The following is a 20,660-nucleotide window of genomic DNA, read 5'->3' as shown; positions in this document are numbered from 1 at the left end:
TTTCCTTCTTCTTCGACCAATCCCACCCTGGTTTTTGCCCACCTGGGGTGCTTGGGCTGGATCCCGAGGCCGCCCACAGTCCACAAGGCCCGGGTAGTGAAGGTTTCCAAGCAGCCGGGCTCTGAGATAACATGCCAAACCCCAGCACACCTAATGACCCATTTTCACATGGCAGTCCCCCAGATTGAGATCCAAATACCCAAACATCAGACGGCTGCTGCAGGGCGAAGCAGCAGGAGCCGCCCAAGCTACTTATCAGACATTCTCTATTATCCCCTCCACCTGTTCCCGGATTTCCAAAGCAACACACCGGGTAATAGCCACTCTGGCACCAGAAAGGAGAAACGCCAACGATTTTAAGAGAAAGCTCCTTTTCTCGCTCTGGATTTTATAAATTGTAAAAGGGACTCGCTGTGAAATAACCACTTACTGTCCCAGGGACTTGGTGATTTGTAAGCTTTTGAGCTTGAGCTGAAGCTTGAGGCTGGCGACAGTCTCAACCTGTGGCCTTCGAAGAATAAAAGCCTCGGGGGGAATGTGCAGGCGGATGAGATGGCTCAGAAGAAGAGCAGTGGTGGGCCGTCCGGCAGAAGCGCGACCTGGAGATGCGAGGGGCCCCCGGGAATCCCAAGCCCACCTGTTCGTTTGCAGGTGATCGTCCTCAGCTTGATCACCGCCAGCGGCCAGGCCTGGTGGCTCACAGCCGGAAACCGTGCACGGGCTCGGGACAGACGGACGGGGCGGTGGGTGTAGGTTTCCTGTGCGTCCTGTAGGTTTCCTCAAACTTCCACGTGCCTAAGAATGTGGTAGAGGAGTATTTCTTCACTATCAAAAATATAGATTCCCGGGCCCCGGGCCTATTAAAGCTGGGGAAAGACTTGAGCATATATATATATGTAATTTTATTTATTTATTTAGAGAGAACATAAGCAGGGGGAGGGGTAGAGGGAGAGGGAGAGAATCCCCAGCAGACTCCTCGCTGAGCCTGGAGCCCAACGCGGGGCTCGATCTCAACAACCCTGGTATCACGACCTGAGCCAAAATCAAGAGTCAGATGCTTAACTGACTGGGCCGCCCCAGGCGCCCCGACTTGAGCACGTATTTTTAACAAGCTCCCCAAATGCTGTTGGGGCGGGTGGTCCCCTGACCACACTTTGCAAAACACTGGCGGTCGTGCATTCCTTTTTATACAAGCGAAGAAGAGACAGTCAGGATGATCAAGGGAGAAGGAGCAGTATGTTCACTCACATGGCCTGAAATGCAATTTCCAGAACAGATTTAGGCTACAGAAGTTGAGACAGGGCCATAGTCCCACTTCGTTCATTTATTCGTTCATTCAACAAATATTTCTTGGGGGCCAACTGTGTGCCAGCTGCTGTGGGTGAGCTAAGGGTGAAGAGAACAAGGCAGGCCCAAATCCTTGACGTCAAACATTCCTGTTTCCTTATGGGAGAGCTCAACAATGCGACAGATAAAGAAGGATGTTGAGTACGTTAAGGCACATTTAGGAGTCGGCGAGGAGGTGGGAAATACTCCGGAGACGGAATATTGCAGGCGGGGAGGACCGTGAGAGCAAATGGTGCAACTTTTGAAACTGGGCGGTCCAGGATAGCGTCGTGGAGGAGGTGCCATTTAAGCAGAGACTTGAAGGGGGGTGAGGGGTCCATGTGGATCTCGGGGACAAGACCCCGAGGGCGCCCCGACGTGCAAGGAGGCGTGTGGTGGAGGAGTGATGAGGCGGGAACCTGGTAGACGGGGAGCACGGGGCGGGGGGAGTGCAAAGGTCTGTCCTGTTTGTCCGGGGCAATACCTGCTGAAGCCCCAAATCCCAGCACGATGATTAATGGTTCTCCCACTAATGATTTATAGGTTTTGGATTAATGGACTAATGGTTTTGCTCTGGAAAGTCGCATGTCTGAACAATAAAATAATTATCCGTTGACCTGTCTATAGGCCACTGTAAGGACTCTGGGGCTCTGAGTGAGATCAGTCCCCGGGGTTGGGGGTGACCAGAGGGCTGACGTGGTTTCGTTAGATTGCAAGAGGCCCCGTCTGGCTGCTGAATTAAGAACGGACTCGGGCAGTGCAAGTAGGAGAAAGGGGAGCCCTTGAGAGGCAGCCCGTGGCGCAGGAGACGGAATAGTCCCCCCCACTCCCGCCCCCTCCCCCGTGAAGTTCCCTGTGTCCCAATCCTGGGACTTCTGGCCGGGTGACCTCGTGTGTCAGAGCAGACTGCAGAGGGGCGATGGCGGATGAGCCTGGATCCCCCAGGTGGGCCCGATGTCCTCACAGGAGTCCTTCCAAGAGGGAGACCGGAGGGCCAGCGTCAGGGAGGAGAGGCGGAGGGTGCAGGGAAGTGCTTTGGTGTTGAAGGCTGGGACCACAAGCCAAGGAGTCAGGCGGCCTCTGGATGCTCCCCGGAGCCTTGGGAAGGAACACAAGCCTGCTGACGCTTCGATGTTGGCCCTCCAGCCCCCGCCCGACATCGACCTGCAGATCTGTGAGGAATGAGTGCGTGTCCCTCTGAGCATCCGCGTTCACGGGGACTCCTTACGGCACAAGTGGCAAATGATGGAGTGGCCCAGGGCTTCGGGCTCCACCGAGCAGTCGCTTCGACCTCTCACCTTCCTGCCTCCCGGTCCCTAGAAATCGGGTGCTTCTCCTTCTAGAATTGGGGAAAGGACTTCTCTTTCACCACAACTCTAGAACAGAGGTCCACAAACTTCGGCCCGCTGCCTGCTTTTTGTAAATAAAGTTTTATTGGCACGCGGCCGTGCTCGCCGGTCAGGGTTGTCTCGGGCTGCTGGCACTCTGCAGGGGCAGAGCCAAGTTAGACCACGTGGCCCTTAAAGCCTCACGTGTTCCTAGCCGTCCGTCCCCTTTAGAGAAAATGTTTGCTCCCCGTTGCTCTAGAAGCCCCTTCGGGGAATGTCCTCCCCTCGTGATGACCCCACCCTTTCAGAGTCACGGGGCCGTCCACGGGCGAGGCCGCGGCGGCCGTGCGGGGCTCACGGTGACCTTGCCATTCACACCGGCCGTTGCACAATGAATCAAACCCAGACAAGCAGACTCCCTCTCGGATTTTGGAACTGGATTTCAAAGAAAACTTGCAGCTGGAACTGAGAACAAGCCTTGGCACATAGCTGCCACTCAGCAGGTATTTTTTGAATGAGTGAATCCATTCGGGAGGTACGGGGCTGGCCTCATGCACAGAGTGCAGACAGGAGCAAAGAGATCCAGCGTCTAGGGAAAGAGCAACGGCGCGGGTGTGCAGGGCGAAGCCGACACCGACACCGCAGGTCTCTAAGCGGAGAGGGGCTGGGGAAGCGGCCGTGCACTTGCCTTGTGTTGTACTGTTGCTGGGATGACAGATTTTCTCACACTTAGTGGCTTTCACATGACACTAGCTCACCACCTCCGGGGGCCGGAGGTCTGGGCACAGCTGACCTGGGTTCTCCGCGTGGGTCTCACAAGGCGGAAATCAGACGTTGCCTGAGCTCTGTGCCTCTCAGGAGCTGGTGCTCTTTTTTTTTTTTTTTAAGATTTTATTTATTCATGATAGACATAGAGAGAGAGAGAGAGAGAGAGAGAGAGAGAGGCAGAGACACAGACATAGGGAGAAGCAGCATCCACACAGGGAGCCCGACATGGGACTCGATCCTGGGACTCCAGGATCACACCCTGGACCAAAAGCAGGCGCTAAACCGCTGAGCCACCTGGGGATCCCCCAGGAGCTGGTGCTCTTTCTCTCAAGCTCTCTCAAGCTCGTGCAGTGAGTGGCAGGATTCGGTCCTTTGCAGCTGTGGGACTGAGGCCCCTGTTCTCTTAATGGCCATTTGCCAGGAGCGGCTCTCTGCTCCCGGACGCAGCCCGCAGTTCCTTGCCACATGCACCCCCTCGCCCCTCTGCCCTTGCAGCGCCTCTCTCAAGTTTTTCAATGCTTAGGGCCCAGGCCCTTTGCAGGGCTCGCCTGGTGAGGTCAGGCCCACCCTGACCGGGCCACTCTTCTTTAGGTCAGCGTCAGCTAACCAGTTGCACGCACCCTTACGGTGAGAGTGAAATGCCATCCCCTTCACGGGTCCTGCGTGCACGCGAGGGAAGTGGATTATATAAGACATGTCCCCTAGGGGTTGGAATCTTAGAATAGTCCCTCCCATCCGAGGTGCCAGCATGATTTCTGGTTCTTGGCACCAGAGCCACGGGGGCTTCTCTCCCTTCCTGGGAGAACCTTGGCTGAGACCGGGAGGGGGTGGGGGTCCTAAAACCAGTTTCAGCCTTGCTTGCCCATCGTGTGCAGGGACCTCCTCTCTCCGGGAGCAGAAAGGAGGAAGCAATCATGATGAAATGCTTGCCAGGCTGCCTGGGCCACAGCACAGATGACACAGCACGGCCGTGAACCCTGGCTGCTGCCCCGGTACACTCAGTCTTAATGTATTGACATTGGCAGCCTTTGTATATCTTGTCATGCCAATAAGGTAATTGAAATGGAATTGTCTCCAAGTGTCCAATTAATCAACAAATAAATCATAGACCTGTGGCCACTCATTCAGGGCAGCGAAGAGGCTTCTCCCTGGCTTCCTGACCACCGGCATGGAGGGAGCTTAGGCTTTACCCCCCTCTAATGAGCTTTAGGAGAGGAGAAGGAAGGTGGGGCAGGTGACTTTTAGGGTATTTGCCGAAGCCCCTAGGAACTGTGTGCTTTATAAATGAGACCTTATTCTTCCCTCAAAAGAGGTTTACCCAGTAGATTTCATTCATTAAAATAAAAAAAAAAGAAGGATTATGATCCACGTTGTACAGAGAAAGAAACTGTGCCCCAGGGAGGAGAAGCAAATTGACAAAGGTCACGCAGCAAGTAGAGAACAGAATCTAGGTTCAAACTAAGTCTAAGCTCCAAAAGCCATGTTCTTTTCCCTCTATGCTATGCTGGAAATGCAGATCCAAGTGACAAATAATTTCAATGGTGGAGACAAATTTTAAATCCAGGATGGTGCAGAGCGAGAAAACATTTGCGTGGAGGTCCTCTGCCCACTGCTCCCCTGGCTTAGCCTTATTAGATGTTGGTGTTGGAATGAAAGCGAGAGACCACGGCATTGTCTGCTGCACCTGCATCCCTACGGGAGTGTTCTCATGCTCTTTTCGTAGCAAAACGCCTCGAAAACCCCTTGAGTTCCCAAAATGCTTCCAAAATCCAGAGCGTTCCATCCTCTTCGGATAGAAGGGAAACTAAGGGCCCGTTCTCAGACGTGGCTCAGGAAATAGGGCATATTGTTTCTCACCTTAGGGTGCATCAAAGACCTTCCAGCATCTTCTCCCAACCCCGCTTCTTTTTCTGTCCCTTCAAATCAAGAAGTTAAATGGATTAAGGGGCCAGACTGGCTGAGCCCAAAGCATGGGGCACTCCAAAGAGCAGAAATATTGGGGTGTCCTCACGGAGCCTCAGAATCACAAAATGTTGACCTGCCTACCTGAGAGGGATTCCTGTGCACACTTAACGGGGGCTTGCATCTGCTTTGGGGTGTTACAAGCAAGAGGGGTCTTGGGGTGAGCCTGTGGGATTCTGCTGTAGAAAATGTGACCCTGAGCCCGTCTGGTCGAGAGAAGGGGAGGTAGGATGCCGGTGTGTTGAGTGGTTTGCCACCCAGTGAAAATGAGGAAAGAAACCAGCCTTTTCCTAAAGGCACCTAAACACATCTGCAGTGAGCAGGAGGCCATCTGCCGTGCACAACTGCATTGTTGTCGATCAGAACCAAGCTGGGCAGACTGGAGCTGTGCTGAATACCCAGCAGCCCCCAGGAGGCAAATTGGTCCCTCTCCAGGGAGCTGTGGCTTCAGAAATCCTTACAGCTCGGGGAACGAACCAATGGGGTGATGAATAATAGCACCAAAGACGCTGTGATGTGCCGGAGAGCTACAGTCCCAGGTGCACAGACCGTATTCCCGGGCAAGAAACCTCTAACCTGATGGCCAGATAATTACTGGGGGAAGAGCGGGATTTGAAGTGTCCCCCAATCGTCCAGTCCCAAGCAAACTCCTTCACTTACGTCCTTCCGGTCCCTTCTCCTCCTCACCTCTCCTACAGCTGCACATGTTTGCCTCTCGCCTCTGGATTGTAAACAACCGCCCACTAAAGTCTCCTCGACCCCAATAGCATCCTACCCTGTGCCTGAAAAAAGAAAAAGAAAAATACGAATCTGATCACCTCACTCTACTTCCTCCAAGCCCACATGTGGCTTGGCCTGGGCCCCCAGACCCCGCTCCAGCAGCGGACACTTGCACGTTACACTTTATGCAACCGTGACTCTGAGCCACATGTGAGGCTGTTCCTCGCCATTCGTCGCTCATTCTCCTGCCTTTGCCTGGAATCCCTTAGCTCCCCTTCCTGCCAGTTCCTAGGAGAATGAAAGATTCCACCTTCCCCAGACGCTGGGGGTTCCAGCTACTAAATCTGGGAATAACAGAGCATTTAGGAGTCTAGTTTTGTCATTTCCTGGGGAATGACTGACACTTGCCTTCCATGGTGCCGGTAGGGATGGGGGTCCTGCCCTCTGTGTCGAGGGGAGTGACGGGGAGCTCTGTGGGCCATGATCTTAATGTTTGAAATTCTTCTCAGGGTGGTGAACACCCCCAAGAGTCTGGGGCAGAATCATACCCCTCACCTCCCTCGTTATGCTCCTGTGGAGGTCCTGGGTACTGGCCAAGCGCTTGTCCTAGGATGCTGGAGCCCGTGGTTCATCCACCCTATGTCCAGGACCCACTGGTGCTTGATTTTTATTTTATTTTATTTTATTATTTTATTTTATTTTATTTTATTTTAGTGTTTGATTTTTAGAAGGAAGGAAGGAAGGAAGGAAGGGCGGGCAAGGGAAGGAAGGTTGAGAGGATGGATGGATGGATGGCTCTGTCTTTCTCTCAAGCTCAAGCTACTACTCAAGCAAGCTACTCCGGGATGAGGATCCTGTCTTCATCACCTTCACCTCCCCAGCCCCAGCACAAGGCCTGAAGCACATAATTGCTTAATAAATGTCCGATGGAAGGAAGTTGGTGGAGGGGTTGGCTGGCAGCCCCAGTCACTTGGATTACCTCGGCCCAGGCAAATCCCATGGGCATTTGGAGACCTGGGCACCTACAATGCTTTCTTGAGTTTGTTGCCTTGCAAAGTTCTAACAGTTGAGGCTCTTGGATCTCCTGGAAGGGAAGATGCAATAGCAGCACCCACCAGGTTCAGAGGATTGGGAGCAACAATCCACACGGTAAAAGGGTCAGGGTAGTTTGGCGAGGGCTTTCCTTCTGAACCTGCGTGGTGTGGTTTTTCTCTTAAGTGATGCTAATGTTGACTATCATGGGGAGGAGGGCAGAGGGGACCTCCCTCCAGGGTTTCAGAACCTGCTCTGCCTCCTGGCCCATACATAGGCTTTCATTTTTTGCTCAGAGACTGGCTTTCCAGAATGGCCCTCTGAGACCAAAAAAAAAAAAAAAAATCCTTTCAAGGTAAATTAAACGAAAGTAAACCTCGATAAAATTTCAGTTTGGTGGCATGTTTTATGAGAAACTGATGAGCGGCCCTGTCATATATTTAAATCTTGCTATTTGAGCCAGAACCCAAATATTGCCTTTCTGTGAACTAATTCAATGTTGCCTGTCTACTGTGATTTTTTTTTTTTAAAAGAGTTTTCCTTGTAGGAAGGCACATTCACCTTTTTCATGCTTGAGTTAACTATGCAGGAAAACAAAACCATCCACAGTAAAAGGCTCCTCACATTTGGAAAAAAACCCAGTGCAGGAAGCAATCCCCTCCAATTGTCAACGAGCAGAATAAACAAAAGGACAAATCCATTAGGAAGGTCCTTCCCCACCGCGATGCCCGGCGCATAGTAGGTGCTGGATAAGTAAATATTTGTCGACAAGCTGCTAGATTATAGGCTCTGGGATGGCAAGGACAGTGTGCATGTCTATTTTATTCACTAGCGTGTTCCTTCAGCTTAACATCATAGCAGGCACGAAATAGAAGCTCATTCATTCATCCAGCAGCTGCTCTGTGCCGGGGATTACTCGGGGCCCCGTATAAATATTTGTTGTATTAGCTAGTGCTTTCACACAGACGTGATTGAATAAATAAACGGATAAATGACTGGAAAAAAACAATGAGCCCATCAACCCACCAGCCAATAACCAATTTCATTTCCCTTTGTTCTAGTTCTAGAACACTAAGCCTTGAGATGTCTCTCCCTGTACTTCTTCTCACTTGCTTTGCTGGCTCTGATGAATCTTCCCATCTCTGCCTCCCCAAACCGTGAAGTGTCAGTTCGTGTGCCATTTCGTTGAATCATCCCATCTGGTGAGATGTGAATTCTTTTGCTTTTGGATTACTTTGTCACTTTTTATCTACACCACTGAGCACAGTCAAAAACCTGAGCCCCTCCTGCAGGTAGCCTCGGTGGCAGGAGCCAGGGAGGCAGAGATGACAAAAGAGCCAGGCTCTACCCCGGGCGGGAGTCGCTGGCGTTCAGCTTGTGTCACACCTGCCTGCCCAGGTGGTGAAAGCCCCCGTGGCTCTGACACAGAGGTTCACGCTCCTCGTAACCGCACACAGCGCCCAGCAGCGAGCCCGGCCGGACAGAGGCTCCCGCGTCCGCTCAGTGCGTGGACACGTGAGACGTGCAGCCCTTGCGATCCTTGCTTTGGTGGAGCTGAAATGCAAGAGGAGGCAGGGCAAAGCTAAATTGCAGCATGTTTGGCGGGGGTGGTGCATCTCAGGTTGGGCCCGGGGAGCCTGGGAGGAGAGGAAGGAGCGCAGGGGTCAAGGTCACAGGTCTGCGCTACTACTACACTGCTTGGTGCGCTCAAAGGTGGTCACGGGTCACTCAGTGGTGGGAGTGAGGCTTCCTTGATAGCAGCCCAAATGCTTTCCACGCTGACTTCCGCAAAATAAAACGGAAGGAAGCCTTAATTGGTTCCCAGACCTGCAAAGTCATGGGTTGTCATCTGTCCTCAGCTCTTGGTTCTCTCATCCTCTGGGCTGGCTTTGGTTTCAGGCAGACTGTCCTCTGGGGTCATCCTGCCTTCTGCTGTTTCTGGCTCTCTAGAACCATTTTAGCATCAGCACTTTCTCAGTGGCTCGAGCAAGGGTCTTGGGGTTGCTCTCAGGTCCCTGATGGCCAGGACGTTGGAATATGCTGATTACCTGGCCTGGGTCAGGTGCCCACCCAGTGATGTGTGTTATTGGCGCAGTTCCTGGGAGCCCCGCTGAAAATGGAGAGGTTGTCGTGTGCTTTTTGGGCAAATCCTCCTGTTCCTCAGGCAAGTCGCCCCTGCTCTCTGGACCTCAGCTTCCTCATCTATAAAACAGTGGGATTGGGGAAAGTCAGCTGATATGGCTTCTTCCCACCTACGAGCTGATAATGTCCCCTCCCATAGTTGGAAGAATGGAGCTGCTCCCCACGGGCATCGTCATGACCTTAAACTCATCCTTATATCCCGGCAGCATGGCCTGGCCATTTCCACGTTGATCATAACAGTAGCAGTGGGCTGATGGCCACCAGCACGCCATGTGTGGCTCCTGTGCGCTGGCAAAGTGCCATGTTCAGTATTATCTCATTTAGTCTACATGCCAACCCTGTAAAGTGGGAATCTTTGGCCCCATTTTACAAATAAGGAGAGCCTAGTGCCTACGTGAACAGCTGGCAGCATGTTCCCAGTGGCCACCTCCATAGAAGCAGCCCTGAAATCAAGCAGCAGAGCATCACCTGCACCCAGGAGCACCCACAGCCCCTCCCGGTCGCTTCCTCTCCGCAAGGCAGCCACAGTCCTGACCAGTAGCACGGGAGGGGCTGCAGCTCCCCCGGGTGGCCTGGCCTCCAGCCGCGTTCCCGGCTTCGGTGGTTTCCCACCCGTGGGTCATGTTATGTTTTTGAAGGCCTTGCTGCGTAGTTCAAGTCTCAGGAGATGACACGGATGAGAGGAGGTCTCGGGATGATCCCCTTGCCTCACGATCTCACCAGAAGCTTTGTCCAAAACACCCAGACAGATCCTGATGGGGCCGGTGCCACCTGGACCCAAGTACACGTGGTGCCAGGACCAGCCTGGCAGCTGAATGGGCTTACACCACCGAGTAGGAAAACCACATTCCTCCTTTAACAAAAGGGCTTCTCCGTACGACTGTTTCCAAGTGATAAACAGCTCAAAACAGATAGGAATGATAGTAGAGTAAGGTAAATAAGGAACCCTCCAGAATAATAGTGGGGCTCCCCCCCCCCACCCGCTGGTAGCAAAGCCAAGAGTAATTACCACCCTGAGCAGTGGGGAGGGGGGAGTGATTGCTGCTTCTACAACATTCTAATTACCAGTTACTAAGAATCATAATAAAACTGAAAGGAGGCTTTTAAAATCTCACCTTTGAGTAACTGCTCCAGGTGGCAAAAAGCTCAGCACTGGGGATCCTGCGTTTCCCTGGGGCCGGGCACTTGGCCTGGGCTCCTGAGGTTGGATGGGGAGCAGAGAGGGAGGTCGCCTTCGTCCTGGAGCCGTTACCCCTGATGACAAGATCAACGGCTCCTCCGCCAGAGCTTCATGCAGGCAGATGCTGACTTAGACACTCTTTTCTTGGCTTCTGTGGCTGTCATCCCCATTTGGCATGGTTTGCCTTTCTGTTGGGGGCAGAGCACTTTCATTATGTCATGAGTAGGACTCCAAGAACCTGTTCTGGCAAAGCCCTCTGCTGGCACGGCCCATGTGAGGGAGACACCCCCCCCCCCCCAGGGAAGCCAGCAGTCTCGGCCCTCATGGAGTTGATAATCCAACAGAAATAAAATATAACAGAAGTTGTGTCTCGAGGAAGCATCTCATCCGATGTGCAGTATGATTTGTCAGGAGCTGCCCCTGGTTTGGTTTTAAAATCATAGTTGCGTGCAGCCCAAACTAGGTCGTGCGAGTTCAAAGTCACCCCCACCCCCCTGGCGGACCGTGTACGGGTATGAGTGCAGGTACTTTGTGTCTAATTAACGACACACAATCTGTAATTTTAAGGTTAATAAAGATAGAAGGATAGGTGATTTTTTTTCCTTTTTAAAAGACTTCTTTTAACTTTATTGAGGAATAATTAACAAATATAATTGTATATATTTAAAGTGCACAGTATGATCGTTGATATATGTACGTACTGTGGATTGATGGCCAAAATCAAGTCATGAACACATCCGTGCCTTCACATACTTAACTCTGTGTGTGTGTGTGTGTGTGTGTGTGTGTGAGAGAGAGAGAACACTTAAGACCTACCCCCAGCAACTCCCAAGTGTGCATCATCATATTACTTGACTGTGGTCCTCATGCTGCCCATTAGATCCTCAGAACTTACTCTTCTTATAACTGAAAATTTGTATCCTTGGACCTGCATCACCCCATTTCTCCCTCCTCCCAGCTCTTGGCAACCACCACCCTAATCTCTATTTCTATGAAATAGGCCTTTCTTTTTTTAGACTTCACATATAACTGATGCCAAACAGTATTTGAGTATTTATCTTTCTCTGTCTGGCTTATTTCGCTTGGCATAAGGCCCTTCAGATCCATCCATCTTATGGCAAGTGGCATGATTTCCTTCTTTCTCGTGGCTGAATAATATTCCTCTGTGCGTGCGTGTGTGTGTGTGTGTGTGTGTGTGTGTGTCTTATCCTCTTCGTGCATTCATCTGTGGAGGGACATTTAGTCTGTGACCATATCTTGGCTACCGTGAATCGTGCTGCAGTGAACATGGATATGAAGATATCTCTTTGAGATACTGGATATTCAATAGCAAACAAGTAAATGACCCAACTAAAAAATGGGCTAAAGAATAGAATAGACATTTTTCCAACGAAGACATACAAATGGCCAACAGGTACAGGAATAGCTGCTCAACATTAGGAGTCCTCAGGGAAATGCAAAATCAAGACCACGATGAGGTAACACCTCCGACCTGACAGGACGGCTATTCTCTGAAGGCAAGAGATAACAAATGTTGGCGAGAAAAGGTGACTCGTACGCTGTTGGTGGGAATGTGCACTGGGACAGCCACTACGGAAAACGATATGGCGGTTCCTCAAAAATTAAAAATCGAACTGCCATATGACCCGGCAATCCCAGCCCTGGGTGTATATCCAAGGAAGAGGTGATTTTCTCTTGATTTTCACACCAAGTAAATCATCTCTCCCTGAAAACATAGGTGGGATTTCTGGAGTAGAGAGGATGGCAGAGTCGTGTGCTGACTTATTTATTATTTTATTGAGCTGTTGAGAGGATGCCAGGCCCTCTAGCAAGGGTTATAGAGGGATTAAGGTGGGAAAGACTCAACCTCTGCTCCCAGTGTCTCGAAGAAGATGCCACTTGCAGACAAATAACTGCAAACCCCAAGACGTAGGCAACATGCTTGAGGAGGTCAGGGAGGGCTTAGACTTTCCGGCAGGCGAGATGATCCGGGAAGACTTCTCGGAAGGGGTGGCACTGAAAGCATCAGGAGGACATTGATGAGCAGAGGCATTCCAGGTAGAAGCTGGAGGTGGGAAGCTGGAATGGAAGGTGGGAGGGCAGACCTGGGGAGCAGTGAGGGAAGCCGCTCATGCACATCCTTGAGAGTCAGATGACTGGGAGGCAGGTGGGGCACCGGTAGGGATTTCCCAGCGCCGGAGGTCAAAGCAGACCTTTCGGGATTCGGCGACTACACCTGCTTTCTGGTAGGCAAGTGTGTGTATGTGTGTGTGTGTGTGTGTGTGTATTAAAATATAAATAACATAAAAGTCACCCTTTTAAGAATTTTTAAATGTATACATCAAAGACTTTAAGTCCCTTCGCAATGTTGTGCAGCCGTCACCACTATCCATTTCCAGAACTTTCTCATTATCCTAAGCAGACTGTGCACCCATTAAACAGTAGCTCCCATATAGGTCCCTTCCTGCCTGCCCTCAGCCCCTGGTGTAGCCTCTTCTACATTCTGCCAATGTGCGTGTGTCTACCCTACGCACCTCATGCAAGTGGAACCCTACAACCTTTGTCCTTTTGTGACTGGCTTATTCCACGTAGCAGAATGTCCTGGAGCTTCATCCATGTTGCAGCGTGTATCAGAATGTCTTTGCTTTTTTGAGACTGAATAATAGTCCGTTGGGCGTCTGCACCACATTTGGTTTATCTATTCATGTGTTCATGGTTGTTTGGTTTGTTTTTGGCTTTTGGGGACTGTGAATACTGCTGTTAATGAACGTGGGTGTACGTCTAGCATCTGCGTGGATCCCTGCTTTTTCAGTTCTTTGAGGGTACATGCCCATAAGTGGAATTGCTGGATAATGCGGTAATTCTGTGTTTAATCTCCGGAGGAGCTGCCAAACCGTTTTCCATTTCAAACTCCCACTGGCAGTGGGCCAGGGTTCCGATTGCTCCGTATCCTCGTCAACACTTGTTATTTTCCGTCTTTATACTGATAACCATCCTCATGGACACGAAGTGGTGTTAGGTTTATATTTGCTCAAGCAACAACTTCTTTGGTTTGAGAACCGTCCTCTAGATTTTCAGCTGGATCATGTTCTTGATTTGCAGAGATTTCAACTTTTGTTCTTTTCCCCTCTTGAATAACACTGTGGCAAGATAACCAGAGAGGACCTTTTGAGAAGCTGAGCTTTTGGGTCATCAAATGCTGGCTTGGAAAACCAGCCCATCCTTTTAGTTCCTTTTTGTTGTGACCTGGACACAGTTTACCAGGTTCCACCCAGTTCTTTTCAACTAGAAAGGCAGATTTCTTCAGTTTCTGCTAGGTTTTCTCCCAGAACATCATCTTTAATAACAATGAATCTAAAGGAGCCATATGTGGGGGTGGGGGGAAGGGAATCACTAATTCATCTTCTCTGACAGTTTTCAGTTCACAGAAATGTGAGAGGAACTCAGCTCGGGAATGAGCCTCCCTTTGGGGAAAACTATAAATAGATTGAACATCATATGGTTGGGAGTCCACAGACCTGAGCCCAACAACTTACTGGGTTCTGTGACTTTGGGCAAGTTGACCTCTTTTTGGTGAGTGGGGGGAAAGGGAAAGTTATACACCTTTTTTTAACCTCTTTTTTTAACCTCTCTTTCTCAGTTACCTTGTCTATAAAATGGGGATATTTGATCAGCTTCATATGGCTTTTGGAGGATTCAGTGATAGACTGCCTATAAGTCACCTGTAACCATAGCTGGCACATAGGGAATGTTCCAGATCTGTTAACTTCCATTAGTTTTGCTGAGCCCCAGCTTCTTTTTCTGTGAAATGGAGCTAATAATAGTTTGTTTCAAAGGCCACTGTGTAAACTAATGGATCCGATGCATGTAAAGTTCTTGGGACAGGCTTGGCACATGGTGATTGCTCAGTATGCCTGGGTCATGATGTCACTGCCAGGTTTGCTGATGCTAACCTCCAGTGCCCCTGGACAAGCAAGTACTTATCCTTAGCTCAAAGGATTGCGATGATATCCAAATCTGGTTGAGCCATACGTAGCTTGTGAGAAGAAAGCTTCACAAACACTGTAATGGTCTCCTGAACATTAATTAGTCAAAAGATACATGTTCTATTCTCCTGATCCATCTCCAGTTTTTTGTTTTTTGTTTTTTTTTAAGATTTTATTTATTTATTCATGAGAGACAGAGGGGGTGGGGGCAGAGACACAGGCAGAGGGAGAAGCAGGCTCCATGCGGGGAGCCTGACGTGGGACTCGATCCCAGGACCCAAGGATCAGGCCCTGAGCTAAAGGCAGCGCTAAACCTCTGAGCCACCCGGGCTGCCCTCCAGTTTTCTGTTTGACCATAGGCAAGTCCCTCCAATCTTTGGGCCTCGATTTCCTGCTATTCACAGACCCTATCAAAGATGATAAATAAATATGGCCTGTATGTCTTTAGTCTCCATGGCAAACAGTACTAATTGATCCCAGGACTCCTACCCACTGAGACCAACCTCAACCTCAGAGTCCTTCTCAACACAGTGCTACAGGCAGCAACTAATCATCCACTGCAGTCGGTTAGTGAGTCGAACCCTATTTGATGTCCTAAGCGGAAATCCTGACTCCACCCACAAACTTTCCTCCCACACCACCATAAACATGGGCAGACGTGCCAGGATTTTTAAGTATCTGATAAGTTACAGCCTCTGAGTATTTTCACTAGGCCAAGTCCCGGAGAATACCCTCAAAGGAGCAAGAAGTACTCTCAAGCTACTCTTAAACCTCCTCCAGAAGAGGGCTTCAGCTTAGCACGAGGAGGAGAACACGAATCAGGGAGTTAGTCCTAAGGGGAAGCGACAGGTACCCCTGGTGCAGTCTGCCTCTCCGGGCTGTGCCCACGGTTCAGAAAGGAGAGCGGGATGCAGGGGAGAGGGCACCACAGACTTCCCAGTGGCGAAAGGGGAGTATTTCCCCTTAGGTTGTTTTTTCTGGGAATGGGCCCTTCTGCCCCACAGAGACCACCAGCTCACTGTTACAGCTGAGGGCTAATCGACATTCTCTGGCTTCTCCATTTCCTGCCTGCTCTAGAAGCCACTGTCCTCGGATGGTCCGGAGGGACTATACATATAGTTGTATGTCCTCGAACAAAGACATACCCCAGCACCACAAAATAAATAAAGAAATAAAGATACACAAAAAGACTGATAGCATCTGAGACATTGTGCCAGATTCCTGGTTTCGACATATCACACTGTGGTTATGGGGCTGCCATTACTGGGTAAACTTTATTATAGCTACAGGGGACCTCTGTCTTGTCTTTGAAGTTTGGGGTTTGTCATTATTTCATAATTGAAAGGGTTTTTTTTCCATTTATTTATTTATTTATTTATGATCTTTATTTTTTAGGAATTTCTACACCCAGTGTGGTGGGGCTTAAACTCACACCCCCAAGATCAACAATCACACGTTCTACTAACTGAACCAGCCAGGCACCCCTAGAAGGTTTTGGGTTTTTTTTTTTAATGAAATTCTTGCAAATGCATCAAACATTTCAAGACAGGGGTCCTGGGCTGTAGCTCCAGATGTGAACTCCTCTACTGGGTGCCAGGAGTCCAGGGTCCAGTGAAAGGAAAGGAGTCACAGCCCCTGTATTTACAGCAGGAGGCTGAATGTGCCCCCCATCTTGCAGGCCACCTGTCTACCTGAGTTCACGAGGGGATCAGAGTTGTAGGTGCTCCGTACTCCAGACGTGAACACCAAGGCCTCAGTCAGAGCAACCCCAGGTACCTGGGAAAACTAGTAACTTGGCATCTCTTTCTCTCTCTTTTTCTCCCAAATTCAGAGTCTGGGATGCTTTCTATCTTAAAAGCAGCTGTTTCTTCAATTCTGTACATGACAAGATTTCTCTTTTTAAAAAGCCTTCAACCCCATTTGCCTTCCATTCCCGCTACAGGGCCTCGAGGAGCTCAAGCCCTGGGAAAATGTGATTAATTCGAAGACTCGTTAATTACTCTTGTATTGAAGGAGGCCTCTAAACCCGCTCTCATCTCCCAAAGACGGCTTGCATTTGAGCCCGTGCTGCCTGGTTGGGCGGCAGGCAGAGAGTCTGCATTTTAGAAAACATGATTTTAGAGAGCTTGCCGGGAGGGTTCTCACATCCTGAGGCTGTTGCTGAAAATAAGCCACAGTTTCTGTTGGGTCAATGGACAGGTCCAGCTCAACCCCTGAGACACCTTTCTGGTTTCCAGCCAGAAGTGGAAAGAGCCTGATCCCAGCCGGGGGTCTTGTGTCATGTGGGGAGATCATTCCTAACGCAATCTAGACTCTGGCCTCTCTCCTTCTAGAGGAGATGTGCGATGTGAGGCTTTTGTGTTCGTCTGTTTCAATTTTTAGAAATCGCTTTACTGCCTGGGGGAAACGGTACATGCTAAGTCTAAGTGAAGCACTCCATTCTTCCACCCGGATGCCATCCCCCTCAACATTTTGATGAGTGCTCCCCTAGATCTTTCCAGGCTTTTGGCCACATGTAGGTATTACACGTAGTAATATCTAGTGTGCGCACGGAGGTAAGGTGTACTCGGGGGCCATTCCGAAACCTACCTTCCCCATCTGCATTGTTAGAGGCTACGGTCCATCGCCACCGAATTCAAACCTCGCTTCATCACCGCGTCCAACTTCTATCCAGCGTATGTGTGGCCCTTCCTCAACGCTAAGCACTATTCACAGCTTGCAGACGATCTCACTTAATCCTCCCAACGTCTCTACGAAATGAGTACTATCACCGCCTCCCTTTTGTAGCAGAGAATGCTGAGACACGGAGAAGGTGAGAGACGTGCCCGAGACCGCACACCCAGGGCAGGCACTTGAATAAGACGCTTGGTGCTGGAGGATATGCTCTTACTTGCAGGGCTACTCTGCTGCTCAATCCTGAATCCAGGCATCACCAAACTCACCCGGCCCTGGGAGGGCGAACGTCTGACGCACAGAACATGACTTCTCATTCTTGTTTCCACGGCAGACATTGCTAATTGAGCCCAGCTCCATTCTTCTGAGGATCCCAGACTGGCTTAGGCTCTTTCTTGATGCATCACCACGCGGGCAGTGACTGTCGAGCCACTGGGCTAGGTTTGGGGACGATGCCTGTATGTTTTCCCTGAGCTGTTTAATGCTGCTCCCCTCCTTTGAGAGTAAGGAATCAGGCCCAGAGGGAACTGACTTGTCTAGGTGAGGAGCAAAGCCACGGCTGCTGCTTGGTCCCCTCCGTTACCAGTCCCCTGTCTCCCTACCCTACACCGCTGTCTCCCCAGGTGGAACAGAGCAAGCAATGGCTACCTTGGGGGACACGTGCTCATCAGAGTTTCGTGGCAGCCTAGCTGTGCCTTTGGATAACTCAGAGTTAACCAGAGAGGAGGGGCCGCAGAGGATCATTTTATCACAACGCACTTTATAGAAGATGTTGCCAAATGGAGCGCATTAGTGTTATCAGTGCTTTTAATTTATGCAGTGACCACGGCCCAGGGGGGACAGCAAACCTGGCTTGATGTCAATTGCCAGGAGTTTACTGAGAGTGTCCGGGACTCTGGGGGGCACCGTGGGAGGTCCAGGAAGCCTGCCTTCAAGGAGTCGGTTCACTCATTCAACAAGCATGCGTTGAGCGCCTCCTGTTTATACCCGTGCAAAAGTCACAAATAGGACAAGGTGGTACTGGTGGGGCTTCCTATAGAGAGGACCCTTTTCGTTCCATCCCCAGTTTTGTTTTCACTGAGAAGTGAAGACGCGGGAGGAAGACAGTAGGGATCACGGTGTTTCCCGACAGAGTTGATGGGGAAACGACACCTGGGCCTTGACCAATTCTCGTCCTCAAGGGCCCCAGTGGCAGGCAGGGCTGAAGGACCACAGGCCTCCATCCTCCACCTGCAGGAACCTGGTCTTTCCCAGGACTTAACCTCTGGCAAAGAACAGACCAGAATGCGTACACCCCCAGGGGACAGGTAGGCGCTGGGCAGGCTCTTCCCTTCTCCCAAACTTTCCAGCCAGGCAGGAGTGAGTGAAGGGGCAGAGGGGAGCCTGGCATGTGGGTGACTGGGGCTCTCTCCGGGGACACTTGGCCAGGACTCAGGGGCTCTCTCCTCTAACCAGCCTCTGCTAAATTGTCTCCGGTGCCGGGGATTCAGAAAAGGGGATGGCAGTGGGGCTCCAGCCTCTGGGAAGAGTTAACGTAGGACCCTAGGTTTGGGCCTGTGAGTTGGGGCCAGTTAAGTGGACAGGACGCAGGGCCAGCCCTGGGGCCTGGACGTAGATGGGGAAAGGACCGTGGAACACAGTGAGGACAGCAGAGGGGCTCTGTGGGGCGTAACTAGATCCAAAACACAGTATTTTGAACCTTGCAAATCGAGCAGGTCTCCAGTTCAAATCTACGAACCCGGACGCTTTGAGTTAAGTTCACGACGTTGGTGACTGAAGTCTGGGGGTGCAGTTCACAGGTCGTGGCGTGTGGGGAAACGTGTTCTCGTGCAAGAAGAGGGAGCTGTGTCCAGGGGGAAGAGAAGGGACTCTGGAGCCTGGTAGATGCTCTTTCAAATCCTGGCTCCGCTGCCTGCCAGCTGTGTGACCTCGTACGAATCACTTAGCCTCTCAGAGCTTCTGCTTCTGCCCCCGTTTATAAAATGGGAACATCATGGATTTCCCAGGTTGAGAAAATTAACTTAATCAAGGCTTGCAACATGCCCTTTCTGTGCTTCTCCCTATACTCTCTTTCATCTCCACCCAACCCACCACCTCCTCACCTCTCCACCCGGAGGATTTTTTTTTTAATTTTTATTTATTTATTTATTCATGAAAAACACAGAGAGAGAGAGAGGCAGAGACACAGGCAGAGGGAGAAGCAGGCTCCCTGCAGGGAGCCCGACGTGGGACTCGATCCCGATCCCGGGTCTCCAGGATCACGCCCTGGGCCTAAGGCAGGCACTAAACCGCTGAGCCACCCAGGGATCCCCTCCACCTGGAGGATTTTGATATCAGATGCAACCCTAACTCTCAAGTGAGAAAAAATTTGAAAGCTTTTCTGTAAAGAATATAAATGCAGAAAGTCAGCTTGTACTAATGTAAGTGGTGGTAGGGTTTTTTTTGGGGGGGGGGGGTTCTTTTTTAAGGACAGGAGAAAAAAGCGCTCCTGGTAAGTTACAATCTCCGGAAGTAACTACCATTCATTAAGAAGGACATTTGGGCTGATTCCCCAAAGTTGTAGAAAAGGAAATGAGATGCAAACTCTGGATTTGCGTAATCGCGGAGGTTTGCCGCTCATGTGCCGCCTGCAGGGGCTCGGCGTGAAGGGCAGCCCCTGCCTGGCCTGGGTGCCCTCTGTGCCCCTGCTCCGCAGGGTCCCCCTCGGAAGGAGGCTTTAATGACCACTCAAGTGGCATTTCGTTTCTAATTAAGAGCGGGGAGGAAAGCGCTGGCCGAGTGGGGTGAATGTTCTGGGGGAATTTGCCCATTTAGGAGAAACCTAGAGAATTAGCAGGCACACAAAGCCACTTCATGGCTGGAGCAGAGGCCTCAAAGGCTTCCAGACACCCCGCTGGCTAGAGAGGAAGTTGGCTACACAGTGACCCGTCTTTGGAATCGTACCCTTGAGCTTGGGGGGCCACGTCCACCGTGGGGGAGAGGGAGCCCGAACACATACTTCTGGAGGAGCTCCGTGTGCCAGGCCTCCTGCCATCTGCAAGTGCCTCGTGCTATAGATGGAGCCTTTGTGGGTCCCCACCCCAACCAAATTCATACGTGGAAACTGTTATCTCCAACTGGACAGTAATTGGAAGTGGGACCTTTGGGAGGTAAGTGGGTTTGGATGAGGCCGTGGGTGTGGAACCCCCATGATGGGATTGGTGCCCTTAAAAGGGGATGAAGGGACCTGAGGTCCTGCCCCCCACCCCCCACCTCTCTCCTCTCTCTCCCTCTCCCTCTCCCTCTCCCTCTCCCTCTCCCTCTCCCTCCCCCACACAAGCACACTAGAAGGAGGGCTTTCACCAGAACCCAGCCATGTGCTGACACTCTGATCTCAGACTTGCAGCCTCCAGGACTGGGAGAAATAAATGTCTGTTGTTTAAAATTACCAGTGTCTGGCAAACTGTTATATATAGGAGTCTGAACCGAGACGCCGAATCTCAACCTCATGACAAACCCTCATAACTGGAAACGAAGCCCAGCAACAGAAATCGGCTTTTGCCC

The 20,660-nt window shown here is 50.9% G+C and overlaps 1 protein-coding gene across 5 annotated transcripts in view; it reads left to right on the top strand.

Moving 5' to 3' along the window:
* The window catches only part of KAZN (kazrin, periplakin interacting protein), a 1,010,042-nt gene that overhangs the window by 706,261 nt on the left and 283,121 nt on the right, over positions 1-20,660 (top strand). The window contains exon 2 of one of the 5 annotated variants that reach the window (XM_077899555.1): positions 8,198-8,338. The exons of the other annotated variants lie outside the window; for them this stretch is intronic. The gene's annotated coding sequence lies outside the window, so the exon portion shown is untranslated. The remainder of the gene's footprint in view (positions 1-8,197; positions 8,339-20,660) is intronic. 5 annotated transcript variants of the gene reach the window in all.

This window comes from Canis aureus, chromosome 5 (assembly GCF_053574225.1).
Source record: "Canis aureus isolate CA01 chromosome 5, VMU_Caureus_v.1.0, whole genome shotgun sequence".
Classification (NCBI taxonomy): domain Eukaryota; kingdom Metazoa; phylum Chordata; class Mammalia; order Carnivora; family Canidae; genus Canis; species Canis aureus.
The sequence above is the reverse complement of the archived record's forward strand: the minus strand, read 5'-3'. Positions and strand labels throughout refer to the sequence as shown.